Source organism: Lissotriton vulgaris, chromosome 1_1 (genome assembly GCF_964263255.1).
Source record: "Lissotriton vulgaris chromosome 1_1, aLisVul1.2, whole genome shotgun sequence".
In the NCBI taxonomy this organism is placed as follows: Eukaryota; Metazoa; Chordata; class Amphibia; order Caudata; family Salamandridae; genus Lissotriton; species Lissotriton vulgaris.
This window is the reverse complement of record NC_141685.1, coordinates 161,355,399-161,376,074: the sequence shown is the minus strand read 5'-3', so window position 1 is coordinate 161,376,074 and position 20,676 is coordinate 161,355,399. Positions and strand designations below refer to the sequence as shown.

The 20,676-nt window shown below is 44.6% G+C and overlaps 1 pseudogene; it reads left to right on the top strand.

The window, feature by feature from the left end:
- The first annotated feature begins 803 nt into the window (after positions 1–803).
- The window catches only part of LOC147737972 (uncharacterized), a 39,656-nt pseudogene continuing 19,783 nt past the window's right edge, over positions 804–20,676 (top strand).

Here is a 20,676-nt window from a genome sequence, read left to right as displayed (position 1 = left end):
GGTAATCATAGAAATGGCTCCATGAATACGGAGCCTATACTTATTTATAATTTGTCCAAAATATCTTTGACCCCAGTGGAATTAAGAGTCCTCCAGAAAGGATTATCCTTTGTGCCTTTGACTATACAAGACCCTGTAGATACGAAAACGGAGGTCCTACAGTGCCTCAGAAAGGTTAGGCTAAAGACTTTCTTTCTACATCAAGAACAACCAACAGAATGGAATGTGAGTGGACTGAAACTTAGATCCACGTTTTGCCCTGACTCTGTAAGCATGCCAGATGAAGTGATATTCTTTGAGAACCAGGTGTTAAGGGAATTGGATACATTGAATAAAAAGAGAATCTCTTATAGATTACATTTTTGGAAAGAAGATCAACAAGCCCTTATCAGTTTAGCGAGTAACCCCTTTGCAGTGATAAAACCTGCTGATAAGGGTGGGGGAATTGTGCTTTGGGATAGTGATGAGTATGACAGCGAAGTACTGAGACAGCTGAGTAACCCTGCACATTATCGTAAAATAGACAATAGCCCTGCATCTATTTTGAGAGCCAAAAGCCTTCATCTGACCACTGAAGCCTTAGACATGGGATATCTTGGCAAAAAAAATAAGAATTTTTGAATACTTCGGAATAAAAGACACCCACCATATATGTACTTCCGAAGGTACATAAGGACGCCCAAAAGCCTCCGGGACGCCCGATTATTGCGGCATGTGGCTCAATGCTTGAGCCCTTAGTCAAATATATCGACACATTCCTTAAGCCATTTGTCTGTACCACCAGGGCCTTTGTGCGTGATACTATGGACTTTATTCAGAAGGTAGAGAACTCGGTGTTCGATGGTGAAAAGCAGTTGTTGGTCACCTTCGATATCGAGAGTCTCTACACCAACATACCGCAGGATGAGGCACTGCTGGTAATGGGGATGGTGTTAGACCGTAGAAGTAGACCTCACCAGATCCCTTCGAAATCCATCTTAGAACTGGCTAAAATCTGTCTGAAAAATAACTTTTTCACTTTTAAAGACTCCCTTTATTTACAACTTAAGGGAGTCGCAATGGAGTGTTGTTTTGCATCAGAGATTGCCAAACTAGTGATGGATCAATTTGAGGAGGTATGTGTCTTCGGTGAAGCGAACCCATTTCGGCACTTGTTGTCGAGGTGGGTGCGCTTCATCGATGACATATTCCTAATCTGGGATAGTAATAGTGAGGAACTCACTAGGTTTCATGAGTGGCTTAATGTGTGTTCATCTGATTTGAAATTCACAATGAGTTCAAGCAATGATAAAATCAATTTCCTTGATGTGTGGATTTATAACAGCGAGGGACACCTGGAGGTTAATCTTTACATTAAGCCTACTGACCGGAATACACTTTTAGAATTCAGTAGTGGCCACCCCAGGAGTCTTAAAGAAAAATTGCCCTATGGGCAATTTTTACGTATTCGTCGCAATTGTTCCAACAAAAGCGACTACTTTGATAATGCCGAAACTCTAATGAAAAAACTCTGCAATAGAAGATACCCCAGGAAGTTAGTTAGAGCAGCACCTAAACGTGCTTGGTACACGCCCCGGGAAAGTTTGTAGACACCTAAAGAAAAGATGGAGGGAACATTGTTGACCTGCGTCCTAACATTCAATCCTAAAGCTAATAAGGTGAAACAGATCATTTAAAAAAATTGGAGACTAATAGAACATCTGAATATTCCAAAACCACTATTTGCGTTTCGGAAAGGAAAAAATATAAAGCAGAATTTGGTGAAGGCGAGTAGGGTGGTGATAAGTCAAAAAGATACTAGGAGCCTACTAGGATTGCCACCCGTGATCGGACACTACGGCTGTATGAACTGTGCTGTGTGTCCGAACACTAAGGATCTGAAAGAGATTGAAATCAACGGCCATACACATACGATGCGCACCTTCTCTAATTGCAACACCAAGAACGCTATTTATGTAGTGACATGTCCTTGTGATTTGTCCTATATTGGGCAAACCACGCAAGCAGTCAAAATGCGTATTGGACAGCATAAATCGCGCATAAGGTGTAAGTACATTGGGGCCCCTTTAGTGCAGCACTATATGGAGGCAGACCATAAAGAAGAGGAGTTGACTTGGGCAGTTCTAGTTACTATCTCGGCTAAAAACAAAACAGAATTAGAGACCAAGCTGAACTGTACAGAAGCAAGACTAATAGAGAGGTATCACACCTGTGAGAAGGGACTTAATGAGCGGGATGACATTTGGGCTTTGATCTGAATCCCTTGATCCTTTTCCTTGATCACTATACTATGTATATTTCTGTTGTCGACTTCATCTAGTGAGTATGGATTGTGATAAGGTATGGCACTTATTACTGATGTATGTGTACATATGCTGTTTATATACATACATATATATTTGTTCTTGATTTGGCATTATTATGTGTATAATATGTATTTATTGTGCTCTGCCACAGTTTTAGCATGAGTGGCATTGATCTTTTTTGATACGGTTTACTCCTTTTTGGGATGTAAGGTCTTGATGCCTTTTTTAGAATGGGAACCCAGTAGTGAAAATGCAGGAGTGATATTGGGTGCTTGATGATTTGTTGATGTCACAATGGGCTTTTTGATTTATTTGTTTTTTATTTTTCCTTCATGATTTATTTTTATTAACAATTGTTTTTGGTTCTTCTTTGCGTGGTTGAGTGAGATTGGCCATTAATCTGGAATATTTTGAGCAATTGTGACCTTTAAGCGCCGGTGGATGTGCATGAGTTTAGAGTAAATGGCTATCGGGAACGCTTGGGGATTTGTAGTCCTTTTTTAGTGTTGTTTGCGGGATGGACGCATCGTTCGACATAGAACACGCATATTTGGAATGTGCGTGGTCGCCCGCCCTTGATTCTCTGGTGGTTTGGCTGGAGAGGCTTTGTAGCGAGCACTGAGTTAACGTGCCGCCGACCTTGTTTGGATGTTGAAGGTAATTTCTTCCCCCTTTGCCGCATTTTTATGCGAGCGCGCAGCGCGGGAAGTGAGGTCACTTTAGATTAGAGCAGATTATTGAGGGGAGTGTTGGGTACGATAGTGGAGTGATAAGCAGGTATGGCCTGACTGTTCTCCTTCTTCGAGGGTTTCTGTCAGGGTTTTAATTAGGCCGATATGTAGCTTTGAGAGAATAACCCTCTGTGTTTGGCCGGCACGTGAACTATGGGTATTTTGAGCTGCCTGCTTCACTCAGATTTAGATCTGCACATGACCGGCCTTCTGCCACCAGTTGTGAAGTTAATGACTTGGAGAGTAAGTATAGGTGGGTATACGCACGTAGTTTAGGTTATAGATCCCCGTTATCCAGCATGTGTGTACCTTTAGTTAGCTCGTTTGGACACTGGTAGAGGGGAATGCGGAGAGAGGTTCGAGTGACTGACGGTGTGTTGTTCCACTCTTCTTCTTTCTCCTGGGGTCCGGCATGATTGTAGGAAGACTGCGAGACTGGAGCCACTTCAGGTATTATTCTCTATCTGGGCAGACACTGTGAAGATATAAAGGTATGTGCGCCGGGATCTGTGTTAGATATCCTGTTGTCAGTGATGGCTTTTGTGTGGTTACGCCCCCCTGAAAGATCTTCCCCTGTGATTGATGGGCCTCTTTAAATATGTTTACTTCATGTAGCGTCTACGGGAATAGAGCCGAGACGGTGGTTCCTACTCCACCCACTAGGGTGGTTGTGTTGTGGGGGGGCCGGCGATACCAGCCCGAGGTTTAGTCAGGGCCGTGAAGAATAGGTATTTATATTGGACACGTGATGTGTTTTGTAGTACTTGGCATGTATATGCACTAATACACTTTGGGTTATAAGGTGATTTGATTGATTGTCTTTAGTTTTTAAATTTTGTCACATGCTTGTGTTGTCCACCTTTGGAGGTGTGGTTGGGGTCTTTTTGATAGTCTCCATTATGATTAATATTTATTTCATTTTTATTTGTCCTTGGATTTTTATTTGTTTGGGTCTTGACGATCCGTTTTTCCTTTTCTCTCTATGATGGAATCATCCATTTACACTGCATTTCCACATGTGGGGGAGAGGTTTTAATTCTAGCAGCTGTAATGTGTTTTCTTGTTTAGGTAGAAAGAGGATAATATATGTATTTGTTGTTACTAGAGTACCCATGTCCTGATGAAGCCTATATCATCAGGCTGAAACGCGACCGCGACTGCGTCAACACCTTATGCTTTGAACGGAGTCCCCTGTAAAAATTTAAGGAAGATTGGATTTTTTCCAAGGTGCACTAACACACATGTAGACTGGGTTGATAAGTTAACCCCCTGGTGCTTTGTTTTTGGGACTACCATTTTGTTGTGCACTCCACCCCAAATTAAGAAGAGGTACATATGTAAATTGGTGTGTATATATATAATTTTTTGTCTCAAGGGTACAGAGAAGTGTTTTTGGTATTGTATAGTGTTTTGTGTATTTGTATATAATGTACATGTGATGTGTTGTATATAGACTCTGTTATTTGTTTACATTGTGCCTCTCTGGCTGTTCGCTCATATATGTGTATATGAATTAATATATACTTACGCTGCGTATAATTCGCAAATCACAAGACAATTAATTGTTTCTTGTTTGATAATGAAAAGTGGATTGATCCCTTCAGTACCATTTGTTTCTCTTTTTTCATCTTTGGATGTCTCCTGCTCAGGTACGGGAGGGTGAGGTGGGCAGAACCCCTAACCATTTTTTCTAGTCTGTTTCACTGGTAGGACATGATCCAGTCTAGAGCAGTTCCCTCTATGCCGGCTTTGTGGAGTCTTTGTGTTAGTGTCATGGTCAACCGTGTGAAAGGCAGCCGAGAGGTCCAAAAGGAGAAGGCAGCAACCATGTTGCAGCCAACTGTGTTCTTTTAGTACTGAGGTACCCAGGGCATAGGTACTCCAGGGGTATCCCTTGGGCTGCAGCATGTATTATGCCAACCATGAGAGACCAATCAAACTGTGTCTATTGGCCTGCCATTGCAGCCTGTGTAAGCTGGTGCTAGCACCACTTACTAAAGATATAGGTTTCCTATATTTAGTGTCACTGCACGTAAGACCTATAAGTCACCCTTATGGCAGGCCTTTACAATCCTGATAGCAGAGTGCTTGGTTCTAAATGAGAGGGTGCCCCTGCATGAGCAGGAAACCCCTGCAGCCTATGGAGTCCATTCTCCCGGATTGTAAGTGCATCAGCCATTACGATACATTGAGTGGCCCCGCGTCATTACGCAATGACCATCTCTAAACTGGCTGTTACGAGCCCTGTCATGTTTGATATCAAACATATTGGACTCATACCTCCCACACAGTAAACAGTGTGGGAGGTTGGATTCCAGGCAATGTAAAGGTCCTTCAGGAGGCCCTCAGTGCTCCCGGTACCTTCCGCCCAGAACCGGACAGCAAGCTTTGACTGCTGCTGGCCTGAGAAACGATTTTGACCTCCTGCTGCTGAGCCGAGCTCGAGCACGGGAAGGCAGACAATAGTTATCCTGTCACAGGGAGGTGTGACCACCTCCAAGACAGGGTTTAGTGTATTGGGACAGGGTGGGGTCGCTTGCCAGCGACACTCAGACTGCGTAAAGGGCACATTTGGAGCCCTCCTTGCATACTCCAGCTCAAACCAGTTCAGGGAGCCATTGGGTCCCCGCTCTGGCGCTTATCTGTCCAAAGGACATGGGAGTAACCTCCCCACTGCCCAGCCCCTCCTCTGGGACGGGCCCCTGAATCAACCCAAACCTTTGCTTTGGGTACTTAAGGGCTTACCTGAGGGTGGGTCCCAAGATTCGTCATGGGATTCGATTCAAATCAAACTCTGTGTCCTCTTCAACCGTCTGGACATCCTGACCGAGCCATGCAGACCATGTCGGACTGACCTCAGCGGTCTTTGCCTTTAGGACTGAGACTGCAACTGGGAAGTCTCCGTCTGCTCCTGTTGTCTTCGTTCTGCAAGCCCACTGCACCATTAGTGTTCGTGCTCCGTACAGGTCACTTCAAGGTCCTGTGGACATCTAAGGACACCCGTAGGAATCTCCCTTGGAGTATAGGGGTCACTCCCCTGCATACTCGGGCATCGCAACACAGCTGACTGATTACTGATCCTGGTCTTCCTCTTGGTCGGTAACACAGGTATTGGTCCTACAGATTCCTCGAGGCCTGCAGACCAGTATCCCTCACCGACACAACTGGAACTGACTCCCTGTGCACCACGTCGACTGGCCGTTGCTAAGGTTGGACGACTCTTGTCCCCAGAGATCATCGGGCCTTCATGAAGGGTATTCTTCCACTCCAGTGGGCTCCCCTGCTTGCTCAGGGCCTACTCTGATTTACTTGCAAATAGTGAGTCTCTTGGAATTTGCTGGTCTCGACACTGCACCTGTTCCTCTTCTTCCATGTGTGGACGTTCCCAAGGTCTGTTGGTGCTCCCGCTGGACACCGACCCTCTGGATATCGACATCCGACGTGTGACAGCTAGTTCACCATTCCTGGTCGTCCTCAGTTTCACCTGGTCCATGTAGCTGCATAAACATAGGCACCGCTAACTTCTCTGCAACAGCCAACATTGGTAAGCACATGACTCCCGTGCTCCTAGGTCACTCCTGGGTGACCTAGACTCTGTCCGCTCTGCTTACAGGTTCTACTCTTCTTGAATCCAGGCTTTTGTTTCACCGGACCCTTTTATCTTCTTTGGCAGTGGTATCTTCCTGAAGTCCTCCACTGAGTTCCACGGCGATTCCGACGCCACTTCACATCCATGCACCCTGCATCCCTCGGGCAGGTATCCTGGTTCCTGGGGTGTCCACGGGTAGGGTGGCTCTCCAACCTCTGTCTTCCACAAGGTTTCTTCAGGGTCCACTGGGGAGGGTCCTTCCTCTTTAAAATTGTAACCACAACGTACCCATTGACTTGAATGGAGCACTCTGTCGTGTTTCCACTCTGCACACAGCCTCCGTGGGGTTCCTGGTTACTTCCCTCGGGTGGTTCCTTGGGTCCCAACACTTTTATGTCTCCTGGGTATATTCCTGACTTGAGTCGTGGTTCACATACCACTATTTTAGTATATGTTTGGTCTCCCCCAGGCAACAACTGTGTATTCATGCTCCTTACCTATTTCAATTGAAAAGTATTGTGTGCATTGTGTATATCTCCGGCTAGGAGATATCTGTATGTGTTAGTGAGCGTCTTATAATAAATACTTCTTTTTATAAATACACTGTGTGGTTCTTTTTCACTGAATCTATACCAATAAGATTACATTCTGGTAAACTAAGCTGCTTTACACTCCTTCTGGACATAGTTGAAGATTTTACAGCCCATGTTCGCTAAAGCTGCTACCAGAGGTTGCAGGTAGACATTAAAAAGGAGTGGGGACTGGGCTGAGCCCTGGGGGACTCCACAGCTGAGAATGCCTTTATCGGTGTTACTTGCCACACAGGTTCTACAGTCCCTTTTGTATCTATTTTTGCTTGCAGGATATTGAGAGACACTTACACGTGTTACTGGGGACCGACATTGGATTTTTTTGCGGTCTCAGACGTGAGTGCGATTTTACTTGGGCGTTTTGGCACTGGGTCTTTGGTATAGTTTAACATTTACCTCTTACTAGGATTACTGACGGGCGAATCTGCTTGTCATTTTACGTAGGTATACGTACTGTTGGAAGTATCCTTCCCTTCTGACCCTGTATTGGCGATTGAGCTTCGTATACTTACCAAAGGTGAGGCTGTCTCTAGCAACTGTCAGGCTTATAGAAATGTGATACCAGAATGTGATCAACTGTGCATCTCACAGTCCTTTCATTCTTCTCCCACAGTTTTCATCTTTTATCTGTTCTACTACACCTCTCCGATTTGGATGCCGGTTTGGAATTATCACCGTTATCCCAGTGGGCATCCCCCATTGTTACCCCGTATTATTTAACCCCCGCCCTTATTATCTCTCTTACCGCAGCTTTGACATGTGATTCAATATACTGTTACTTGAGGCTCTGCCCTTACTTGGCCCGTTTTCTCATCTTCTCCTTTCCTTTTTTACAGTCTACATTATTTGTAGCATCAACCTATAGGTATGCCTTTATGTCATCTTTTATTAGTAACAGGGTGCTTTATTAGGTCCACTTGTACGTCACATTCATCCTTCCTCTTCCCTTTCAGTGTTGACACTTTCTTGAGACATTATACTTGATCATTACCCTCTTTCTGAACCCGACCGGGTTGGAATTATCACCGGTGCAGGGGTAAATCCCTTCTATTTTCAGCTTTGACCACTGTGAGCAATTGTCGTTTGCGATATACTGAATATACATTGATTCTCCTTCACTATTGTCTATTCTCCTTCCCCCGTGACGCCTTCTTCTTCCCCCTCCCCCTTTTTTCTTAATATTCAGACTACACATAACGTCTACACTGACTTTGGGTATGTTACTTTTCTTTTCCAATTGGGGCTGTTGCCCACTGGTTGCTTTAACTCTTGCCACTCTTGAACGTTACAGGTGGCGCTTGCGTGGATATGTGTCATATGTTCTCACTGATATGTTTGGTCGCTGGTTTACGTGGTGGCACCTTGCTTTTCTTCTATTGAGCACTATGGGCATAGGATCTCATTATGTACTCAGTTGCACTACGAATGTGTTCCAGTAACTTTAAAAAAAAAAAAAACATTTTTATTGTTTTCATCACATCAGCAAGTTGTATCAATCATATACACAGCAAATTTGGAACACATCTCAAGACATCAATATACATTTCTTCAATTATTACACATAATCCATCACTCTGATTTTCCAGTGACTTTTTAACGTGATTTCTGCTGTACGCCGACTGAATTTGGGTCTGATCTTCACCAAAATTTTTGGTTGTGAACATGATGTGGTTGCCACAAGTGCTGGGTGTTGTTACTTTTCCCAATTTGGGAACTTGCCTACCTGACTTAACTACGTATTTTTTGTGCTGAGTGAGTTCTTTTGTATCATTTCCAGCCCTGAAGAGTCGGAGACCATGTTTTCGCTGACGAAACACGTGTCGGCTTGTGGTAAATTTAAATTACCTATACTTAATTTATGCGGTAAAGTTCAATAAGAATAACTCAGAAAAAATAAGAGGCAGAATCCGTGATATCTGAGGTTTTAAAAGGGGTTTTATTCCTTAAAAAGGAATTGGTTCGAACCAGGGATTATATTCCATCACCACGAAGGTTCAGGAAGGGAATCACAATACTTTATTGACAGATTATCATATATATAGTCAATGCATTACAGTAGCAATAGATGCAGAAGGCGTAACAGCTGAGAGAAGAGATAAGAACACACATACGTAATGAAAAAGGCGTTACAAAAGGCGTGCATAAGGGCGTATACTAGAAACGTCATTATGAAGGTGTAACAGGTGGGTGGATCCATAGGAGAATCCTGCAGTGTCAGCAGAAATACATGGCAGAGATGCGCGCGCAGCAGCATGACGTGTAATTGACGTGTAACTGGAGGGTAAAGGGAACTTGACATTTAGCCTTACATGAGGAGACAGAAGTCTGGGGTGTCAGAACAACCTAATCCCAAATCATATCTAATATCTTGTGTTTAAGGAACTGTATTATCTGGAAGGAAAGGTCTCTCGGGCAGAGGCTATTCTATACTGACTGCTAGTGCGTGTATAAGCGTCTACGTGTCTACATGAGATGCGAGGGGGCATGGGCCTACCATGGTAACAGGAGCTATGAATTACTTGCACGGAGACAGAAAGGCCGGGCCCTTTGCTCTGCAGCTGGAAGGATGTTTACTTAAACTACTAGACAGGAATGTATTTTCGAGGAGCGGAGCAGATAACTTGAAGGCAAAATACAGTCTTGGCAGGCAAGCAGGCCGAGCCAGGCACCGCTAGCCGCGCAGGGAGTAAGACAAAGGTCATGGATACAGATGCAGGTCCAGGCTGTAGCATTCAGAGGCAGAAGGCAGGAAAAAGGCTCGATGGCAGAAATCAGGGCCTAACTTGCCAGAGCTGAAAAACGTGAAAGGTACACCATATAAAGACGGTGGCAAGGCATACTTAGGAACGGAATATTCACCCCATTCATGGTGGATCTGAAAGAGGACATGTTAACGTTGGACGCAAATGTATTTGCGTCTTCATAGCTGGAAGTGGAGGGAACATACATGTACTTGAAGCACGTACATGGAGCCGTTGGGGTCTACGATAGGGGACACAATTGACCATAAAAATTCATATTTCCTCCTCCCCTCCTTGTCCCCTACGGACCCTTCATGATATATCGATCCTCATGAATCTATCAATCTGTTCACGTAACATCATTTGCTCTTCTTTCTTCTTACGGTATTTTGAATGTGGACTTGAATGAGGAATACATGATGTGGCACACAGGCCGCAAATCGCTGGCCCACATTGTAGACATAGACAGCAACTGAATACTATGAGAAGGGCAATACCTAGGAAGGATAGGACCTTCCATCCCCAGGCTGACAACACGCTCCAGAACCAACCGGACCAAGTCCAGGTGCCTGGATTCTGGTGTATCTGACTTGCAATCTTATGAAGACGGGTTATGGCTCTATATACTGATGGCGCGTTTTCTGGAATGAAAACACAGCAGCTCGATCCGATGACTCTACAGGCTCCGCCCCTATCGGCCAGGATGACGTCAAGGACAAGACGATTTTGGAGAACAACAATCCGCATCGCAGACTGCTCCTCCGTTAAGTTGCCTAGGGCAGAAGTAGTTTCATTCACTACTGCTTCGAGGGTTCTGGTTAATTTGCGTATCAGTTTACTATTAAAGACAGCACCTAAGTAGGGAAAGAAACCTTGATTGAAGTCTGTGTATTGCTCCCATGCCGTTTCAGAGTAGTCGACAATCGGGAGATCTCTCTGGGGTCTATTGTGTACTAGATGGGTATTCCTATGATAATCAGGAGGGGCTAGGAAAACAGGTGGCAGAAGGAATGCAATGTAGCAGGTGCCATCCCAATCTAGAGGTAAACGTATATATGCGGTATGACCACAAATGAAATAGGAATGACGGGAAGCTCTAAATGTAGACTTGCCTTTATCACTGAATTCGATCACAGTAGTACATTTACTATGACCCAGGTGTACTGAACCATTCTTTCTAACACATAATTCACCTTTGACTGGTAATACTGACATAGCAGGCAAGACTGGTGCAGCTTCGGATTCAACATTCAGAATCATGAGGTTAAGTGTAAAGTTACCTAATCCATATACTTCATTTTCTAGATCAGTTCCTGTCCTTTTGGGAAGTCCCTCCTTGTTAGGGTAGCAGGCTTTAAGCAAAACTAGGTTCAGGTCTCCCCATACCCAGTTGCCCTGGTAAACTACGGTATTTGAATCTAAAGAATTAATCAAACTAAACCATGCACCACAGGAACCATTGTGTGTGAACGGGTACGGAAAGAGGGGCAGAACTCCCTTGTATTTCTGGTAGGGAGGGAGTCGGCCACATATCCAACAATTTGTAGCGTTGCTGGTCTGATGGGAGTGATGTAGCATGCTAATGAATGTATTGTTGCGCAGCGCAAGTCTGTAGGACAACTCATGCGGAGGTAATTCGCTAAAAGAGTGTTCGGCAGTAACATTGAAGGCAGAATGGGCACGCTTGAAAATAGGGTAGTATATGTGTAACAGTATACTTGCAGCAATAATCAGAAGACTTAGAAAAAACATAATCAATAATGTCACAATACAGTGACTACGAAGTGATTTACAATATTCACGTTTCTTGAGCTGTTTCTGTCTATCTCTCTCTCTATTGCGGTCTAGAGGATACATGTCAGAAACTAATTTAACCGATTCACCTAGGGGAGGACTTAAACAATTAAACTGTCTGACTTGCTAGACCTTAGCTTTAATTTATATTCTTGGGAAGCAGTTTTCTCGACCAGGGGGAGTTTTGAGTCAGTCTGTGGAGGAGGGCAGGGCTGAGAGTTCAAATCTGAAGGCAGTCCATGAAATTTTTTAATATGACTCGAGTGAAGCCAGCCCTTGCGGCCCTCGACTTTCACTGCAGTCCTTGTGGTCAAAAGTACTATCTTCGGCGTTTGCCAACGGGGCTCCAGCGGACTCCTCCTGTCGAAATTTCTGATGAAAACGTAATCTCCTGGAACAACTTCATGGGGCTTCACCTCGGTGTTGTCGGGAAAGGCTGCAGCTACCTGTGAACGACAAGATTGTAGTGCAGACATCAAGAAGGCAAGGTAATCTGTCAGCATATTACAATCAACATCTGTGATTTTACGAGGCAAAGGCGTCCCCCACATATTTGGTGGCCTACCAAAGACCACCTCGTACGGGGATAGCCCTGTTCGAGAATGTGCTATCATTCTCATGTAAAAGAGCGCAACTGGTAAAGCTACTATCCAGTCGACGCCTTTCTCTCTACATATTTTGGCAAGACGTATTTTCAGAGTCTGATTATGACGCTCCACGAGACCTGCTGCCTCGGGATGTCGGACACAGTGGAATTTCCACTGATAGCCTAGCAGGAGTGTAACTTGTTTCACAAGCTCGGATGAGAATGGCTGACCGTTATCTGAGTATACGATATGGGGCAAACCATACCGTGGGAAGAATTCACGTACCAGCTGCTTGGCAGTGGTCGGAGCGGTGTAATCTGGGACTGGATATGCTTCTGTCCATCGGGAAAGTGCACATACAACTACGAGGACATATTTGAATACTCGACAACGTTCCATCTGGATATAATCCATCTGGAGGACTTCAAAAGGGTGATCGGGAGGATGAAATCCACCTTGCTCTACAGGAATGCTTTTACCTGGGTTGAACTGACAACAAATCATGCAAGTACGCACTTTCTGTTTGGCTGCTGCTCGTAAATGTTTATTGAACCAAATGTTTTGAATACTGTCTAGCATAGCTTTTTCTCCTAGATGCGCTGGACTATGTACTGTGTTAATGATGACTTGAACCATAGAGTCGGGGAGAAACCATGTAGATTTTCCCTTCGTCATCCATCCCTGATCTGTTTGGATCCCTCCTAGTTCAGTCCATTTCTTGATTTCATCTGGTGTAGCATGTGTCTGTATGTCAATTACATCAAGGGCGGGATCCCTAACTGTCATGCAGTGTGTCGGTGTCGGAACTATTGTCTTTGTCAAGTCAGTTACATGAGTCCGATTCTGAGCTGTCTGCTTAGCTGTTCGGTCTGCCAGGTCGTTACCCTGGGAAATGATATCGGTGACTTTTGTATGTGCCTTGCACTTCATGATAGATATAGCAGTAGGCAGATGTATTGCGTCTAACAGAGCTTGAATGAGGGGACCGTGTTGAATGTTGGCACCGTGAGAAGTCAAATAACCTCTCTCTCGCCAGAGGACTCCGAAGTCGTGTACAACTCCGAATGCATAACGTGAATCTGTGTATATGTTAACTATCTTATTTTTGGCTTGAATACAGGCTTGTGTCAGAGCGATGAGCTCTGCTGCTTGAGCTGACAGGGTGTCAATACAATTTGTTTCTATAACTTCGGTGTCTGTCGTGACTGTCGTAGGCGGCCACTAACTCTCCTACATTTACATTTACATTTATTACACTTGTAAAGCGCGTAATTCACCCAAAGGTCTCAGAGCGCTAGGAGCAGACAAGATCCTTAGATTCAGCAGATTCAGAGGAGTGCGAGGGATGGAATACTAAAGGTTAAAGAGGTAGGTTTTGAGCAGTTTCCGAAATCTGACGTGATCTGGCTCTTCTCTCAAAAGTGTGGGGAGGGAGTTCCATGCTTCTGGGGCGGTTTTGCTGAAGGCTCGGTCCCCGTTCCTAACCGTTCGGACTCTGGGAACGGATAAGAAGGCTTTAGTAGAGGAGCGCAGTGTCCTAAGTGGGACATGGGCCTTAAGTTTCCTTTCTAGGTAAACTGGTCCATGTCCATTTACTGCCTTATGAACCAGACAGCAGAGTTTGAATTTTATGCGTTTTTTAACGGGGAGCCAGTGCAACGTTCTGAGACAAGCTGCTGACGGGGTTCGCGGAGGAAGGTCTAGTACTAGCCTTGCAGCCGTGTTTTGAAGAACCTGAAGTCGGTTTAGTAGTGACTGATTGATGGCTGAGAACAGAGCGTTTCCATAGTCCATCCTGTTTATAACCAGCCCTTGAACTAGGGGCATGCTCCTGTACTTGTTCTCATGCATGAACCATCCACATAAAGTGTCAGGTCTGGATCTGGTAATGGAGTGTCTGTCAAGTCTTGTCTGGGTTTCGTCGTAATAGTAATGACTTCAATACAATCATGTGCCAATGGGTCTGTTCCACTTAATGGCAAAAGTGTGGCAGGATTCAATGTATTACAGCGTCTGATTTCTATGTGTGGCTGAAACAATGTCAATTCATAACCTGTCAGTCGTGCTATAGTCAAGTGCTGGGTCTGTGTTCGGTTTAAAAGAACTTCCACGGAATGTGGAACTTGCACTGTCAATTGATGTCCTAACACTATGGAATCACTTTGTCTGATTGCTAGAGCTGTCGCTGCTACTGATTTCAAGCACGCAGGCAGAGCCTGGGCTACTGGATCTAATGTACTAGAAAAGTTTTGTGTCTTTGGTGGTGACATGTTTACAATTAACTGGATGCGGTCAGGTGTGAGCTGTCTCCCCCCTTTGGACAGCAAGTGCCCAAGGTACACAACTTGCTGAACACAGAATTGCAGCTTCGAAGGGGACACCTTGTGCCCCTTGTCGGCCAGAAAATGCAAAACCGTCAGTGATGCTCGTTCACATTCGGGTTCGCTTCGGGCGGTGATCAGTAGATCATCGACATACTGAAGCAGGGCAGTGTTGTCAGGCATGTGAATACTGTCAAGTTGTCTTTTCAGTGCTTGGCTATAGATGCTGGGGCTTTCTGTGAATCCTTGAGGTGCGCGTGCAAATTTGAAGCTTCGTCCATTTAAACAGAATCCGAACAAATATTGGCTTTCCGGATCGATTGGGACACTAAAGAAGGCGTTCTTGAGGTCACTTACAGTAAAGAACGTTGCTTCTGAATCAATAGCTGTCAATAATGAAGAGATATCTGGAACCACGGGATACTGTGGTACAATGCATTTATTCAATTCGCGCAAATCAATAACTAATCGGTAAACTGGGGGTGCATTTGGATCAGTACGTTTAAGAATTGGAATGATAGGGGAATTACATACATTGGAGTCCGTTTCCACGACCACTCCTTGTGCAATGAGCTCGTCAATGATTTGCAGTAAAGCCACTACAGCATCTGGGGGTAACTTGTATTGTCGAATTCGTGGTAATACCACTCCTGGCTTGAGTGTGACTCGATATGGTGTAATGTGCATACAACCTACATCAGTGGGGCCTTGTGCCCATAAATGTGCAGGGACATTCTGTAACCGGTGATCCATATCTCCCAATACATAGTGACCGTTAAAGTCACGTAAAAATAGTCTTACTCCTTCCGGAGAACAGCATATTACAGCTCCTAGAGCTTTCAGTGTCTTTATACCTAAAAAGTTTTCTGGGCATGATTTCGTAAGCAATAAATCTGTAGTACGTGTCAATGGACCAACTGCAAGAGGAAGGGGTTGCGATACTTCGTTAACAATAGGCTTTCCTGAAAATCCGAGGGAAACATTCTGTGAGCCTGAGAGGGGTGCCCCTGGAACCTCGTCGTGACTTATAGTTGTTCTGCTTGCCCCTGTATCAATTAAAAACCTTCTGTCTTTCCCTAATAATCGACTATGTACATAAGGACCCTCTTGATCTACAGGAACCTCAATAAGAGGCAAGCCAACCTCCCTCTCTAGGCTGTTTCATGTGTATCATTGATAATCGGGATAGTCATTTTGTGCATACTGGTACATCTGTTGTGTCGTGTTTTGTGTTGCGGCAATGGGCTGTGGCTGTGGTACTGCTACGGTCTGTACTGTCTGTTGTGAAGCCTGCATAGGCTGTACATTCTGGGGTACTTGTTGTTGGATCTGATCTTGTCTAGGTGGACGCGGTCTCTCTTTGGTTTTACCCGTAGAGATATTGTGTTTCAGAACTGCACAATCGTTTATATAATGACCTGGCTGTTTACAATAGTTGCATATCCCTTTAACAGGAGCCGCTGAATTACTGGACTGTGTCATACCCTTTTTATGACCGTCAGCTGGAACTGACTGAGCAACTAGCATTTTCATTTTCGTGTCTTTCATACGTCTTTGTTCGTGCTCTTGTTCTTCTCTAATTCTATTCTGGTGGTACTGTAACATTTGTAACATTTGTGAAGGGGTATTAGCTTGCCATGTGCTCTCTACCTTCAGTACTCTGTTCTTAACCTGGGGCAGGGAATTCTCGACCAATTTTGTTACAAAAAGATGTGGATATGAATCACTACTTGCTTTCAGGCCACTATTAATACCAAAACATTTCTCAAATCGGGAATAAAAATCACTAGTGTCTTCATCGGGTTTCTGTTTGCAGGCTGAGATTGCACCCCAGTCTTCCTTTTTCGTAGTTAATAAACGTGGCAATACTTGTACTAACAATCCTGGTAACGCTTTAGTTTTGTCCCCAAGCCCTAGGCCTGGAGTTCGAGTTCTTTCTTCGTTTTCTAATGCAGCCCAATCAATCTTTTGCTCTCCCACCTCCCATTCTTTTTCTTTAAGTTTCTCGTAAATACCGGCAGGCAACAAAACTTTTAATATTTTCATAATGTCAGGATATGTATAATCACCCATGAGTAACATGTCTTTTATTTCACGGTGAAAACCTGCTGGATCTTTGTCATGGCTGGGCACTAACTTTTTCATTTCCAATAGTTCTATTTTAGTTATGGGCGTGTACACAAACACGCGTCTAAAAGTATTATCATCATTCCGGACTGGATGCACTTCTCGTAAGGGATTCTGTCTGTCTATGTAATACGATTTTCTTTCTATGGATGGAGCTGGATCAAACTGTGGACACAGGAAGGCACTATATCTGTGCCGATGTTCTAGAATTACTTTAATTAAATCGGTACCTAGACCTCTCCATTTCTTCATGAGTAGTTCTATTAATATATCAGGTAGGGGACCAGGATCGGAGTGTTGGCTTTTATACAATATAAGGAGGTGTTGTATCATGTACATACCAGCTAAACGCTGTTCGTCTGGTGAAAGATTCAAAAACGTTTGCGCTAACGCGTCATCACTATATTTATCAGAACTGTCAGCCCATTGTACTGCTGACCTGGCTAATTCTTGTTCATCCATAGAATCGAGTACATGGTACCCCATTCGTTCTTGAAGTATTTTATCGGTAGCCTGAAATAAATGTTCAGGGGTCTTTGGGTTTGACATGGCTGCTTGAAAAAGTCTCTTACTTTCTGGACGTACCGGACGTATTGAATTATTAAAGGGTCTTCCCTTACCTACATATGCTATCATTTCTCTAGCTGGTAACTGCAATGTTCCTGTTGTCGTTTCTGGTTGTTCCTCCTCCGAGGATTCATTCTTGTCTGTATCTATTTCTGTTTCCGGCTGTCTTCTTTCATGTATTTGTTCTACTGCTTTTCGGATCCTTCGGTACATGTTTTCTATACTATTCTGTTTATCATGTTTTCCGTCTGCTATATTCTGACCCCATTTGTTAAGTGCTTTCATTTCTTTCTGGTCTACACCAGGCCTATCTTGGTCTCTTATCAAGCAGTTTATGAAAAAACGTAGTATCATCTTTTGAGTGTCAACTTTCTGGTGTGCCATGGCGTCGCCAATACTTTCAGGACCTTCCCCCGTTTGGACAAAGTGGTATATCCTGTCTAGATGATCAATCATCCCTGGTAGTATCATTAAATAGTTTGCAACTCGTCGTAGTCGTACTGATGCTAGCATCATTCTGTCGTCTTTACCGGGTACTGGATCATATCTACAGTCTGTAAGAGGCTCTTTGAGTATGTCGTAACTCGCTGATTGAGGTGTACGTTGTTGTGCTAAATCCCTATAAGTCAATCGATGTGCTGGTGGTGGCGTATGAAAACCTCCTGTCGCACCTCCTGAGGTGCCAGGTAAAAAAGGGTTTAGTGGGTTATAGCCAGGAAGGATAGGTGCAGGAAGAATAGGTGCAGGAAGAATAGGTGCTGGAAGGGGTGGAGGAACAGGTGGAGGATGTGGAGCGGGAGGAGGAGTTTGATGTTGCAGAAATGGTTGTTGATTATCTCGGGGTGGAGTGCCGTCAACGGGTGGTGTGCGGGCACGTGGATTTGTATATGCGGGAGCTACGTCGTCTAAATAGGAAGAAAGGAAAATGTCTTCTGCGGTTTTGTAACGTAATTTAGTCGGGAGCAATGGAGGTGGCAGATCTTTCGGTACTTCCGGGGTCGCCTTGGGCAGGCCCTGGGCCAAAAGAGGATACATGCCATTCGCAAGAGTGTTTCGCTGTCTGTCTACTTGTTCTGCTTTTACTCGTATACCTTCCTCAACTAATACATTTTCTCGGGCTTTGTCTGAATCCTCTCTACTTTTCTCTGCTTTTCTGAGTGCTTTCTCTGTGCGTCTATGCGATTCTTTACGCCATAATTCAATGGCATCTTTCTGTGACTGTCTGGCTTTCTTTTTCCATAATGCTTCTTCTACTCTCATGATGCAATCTGCATCCCATGTCCCCGTAGCAGGCCATTTCTGATTCTCTTCTAAATCCTTGGTATAGTCCACCCACAAGTCAAGGTATAATACGGCATCTAGGCCGTGCTTATGGTACATAAAATATCCGGGAGTGTCCCTAGGTGGGATGGGAACGGCTTCCTCGAGTATCCCTTTTCTAGTTTTTATCTGTCTTAGTTTGGAGAATAACGGCATCTTAAACCTTGCTACTTGATTCTTACTCGAACTTGAACACAGTTAATACAATAAACACAGTAATGAAGATCGAACAATCACTCATACCACGACATTTAAAACACATTAAAACATATTAAAACGAACAACAATAATTAGAATAAAACTAGCTAACTGCATACTGGATATACTGCTAAACAGTACAGATACACCGCTAAAACAGTGCAGACCGGATATACTGCTAAACAGTACAGATACACCGCTAAAACAGTGCAGACTGGGTCTGTGTACCCAAACCCGGCTTGACCGGCACAAATTAATGCGCTCGTCTAGATGCGTCCCCAGCAACGGTACTCACCGGGAAGCACGGAACGGAAGGCCTCGGAAACTCTGGACTGGACTGGACCGGACTGGACTCGACTCGACTCGACTCGTGACGTAGGTACTTCGGAACTTCGGAACCTGGTGGGCCTCTGAATACCTCGGACCTTGCTCTCTCAGCTGGGCTCTGGTCGGGATCCTCCGCACTCCTCACCGCCTAGTCTGGGTGTCGATCGCAGCCTCAGTCACCTCCGTTGGCCTGAGGGAGATACAGGAAATCCTGCGAGTACGCGTTGGTGTCCGTCACGGCTGTGGCAGGGGACCGGGCCTGCAACGCACCGCCGGCGCGTAAGGTGGGGGAGGGGTCCCTGTTCGGGAGCCAATTATGTGGTAAATTTAAATTACCTATACTTAATTTATGCGGTAAAGTTCAATAAGAATAACTCAGAAAAAATAAGAGGCAGAATCCGTGATATCTGAGGTTTTAAAAGGGGTTTTATTCCTTAAAAAGGAATTGGTTCAAACCAGGGATTATATTCCATCACCACGAAGGTTCAGGAAGGGAATCACAATACTTTATTGACAGATTATCATATATATAGTCAATGCATTACAGTAGCAATAGATGCAGAAGGCGTAACAACTGAGAGAAGAGATAAGAACACACATACGTAATGAAAAAGGCGTTACAAAAGGCGTGCATAAGGGAGTATACTAGAAACCTCATTATGAAGGTGTAACAGGTGGGTGGATCCATAGGAGAATCCTGCAGTGTCAGCAGAAATACATGGCAGAGATGCGCGCGCAGCAGCATGACGTGTAATTGACGTGTAACTGGAGGGTAAAGGGAACTTGACATTTAGCCTTACATGAGGAGACAGAAGTCTGGGGTGTCAGAACAACCTAGTCCCAAATCATATCTAATATCTTGTGTTTAAGGAACTGTATTATCTGGAAGGAAAGGTCTCTCGGGCAGAGGCTATTCTATACTGACTGCTAGTGCGTGTATAAGCGTCTACGTGTCTACATGAGATGCGAGGGGGCATGGGCCTACCATGGTAACAGGAGCTATGAATTACTTGCACGGAGACAGAAAGGCCGGGCCCTTTGCTCTGCAGCTGGAAGGATGTTTACTTAAACTACGAGACAGGAATGTATTTTCGAGGAGCGGAGCAGATAACTTGAAGGCAAAATACAGTCTTGGCAGGCAAGCAGGCCGAGCCAGGCACCGCTAGCCGCGCAGGGAGTAAGACAAAGGTCATGGATACAGATGCAGGTCCAGGCTGTAGCATTCAGAGGCAGAAGGCAGGAAAAAGGCTCGATGGCAGAAATCAGGGCCTAACTTGCCAGAGCTGAAAAACGAGAAAGGTACACCATATAAAGACGGTGGCAAGGCATACTTAGGAACGGAATATTCGACCCATTCATGGTGGATCTGAAAGAGGACATGTTAACGTTGGACGCAAATGTATTTGCGTCTTCATAGCTGGAAGTGGAGGGAACATACATGTACTTGAAGCACGTACATGGAGCCGTTGGGGTCTACC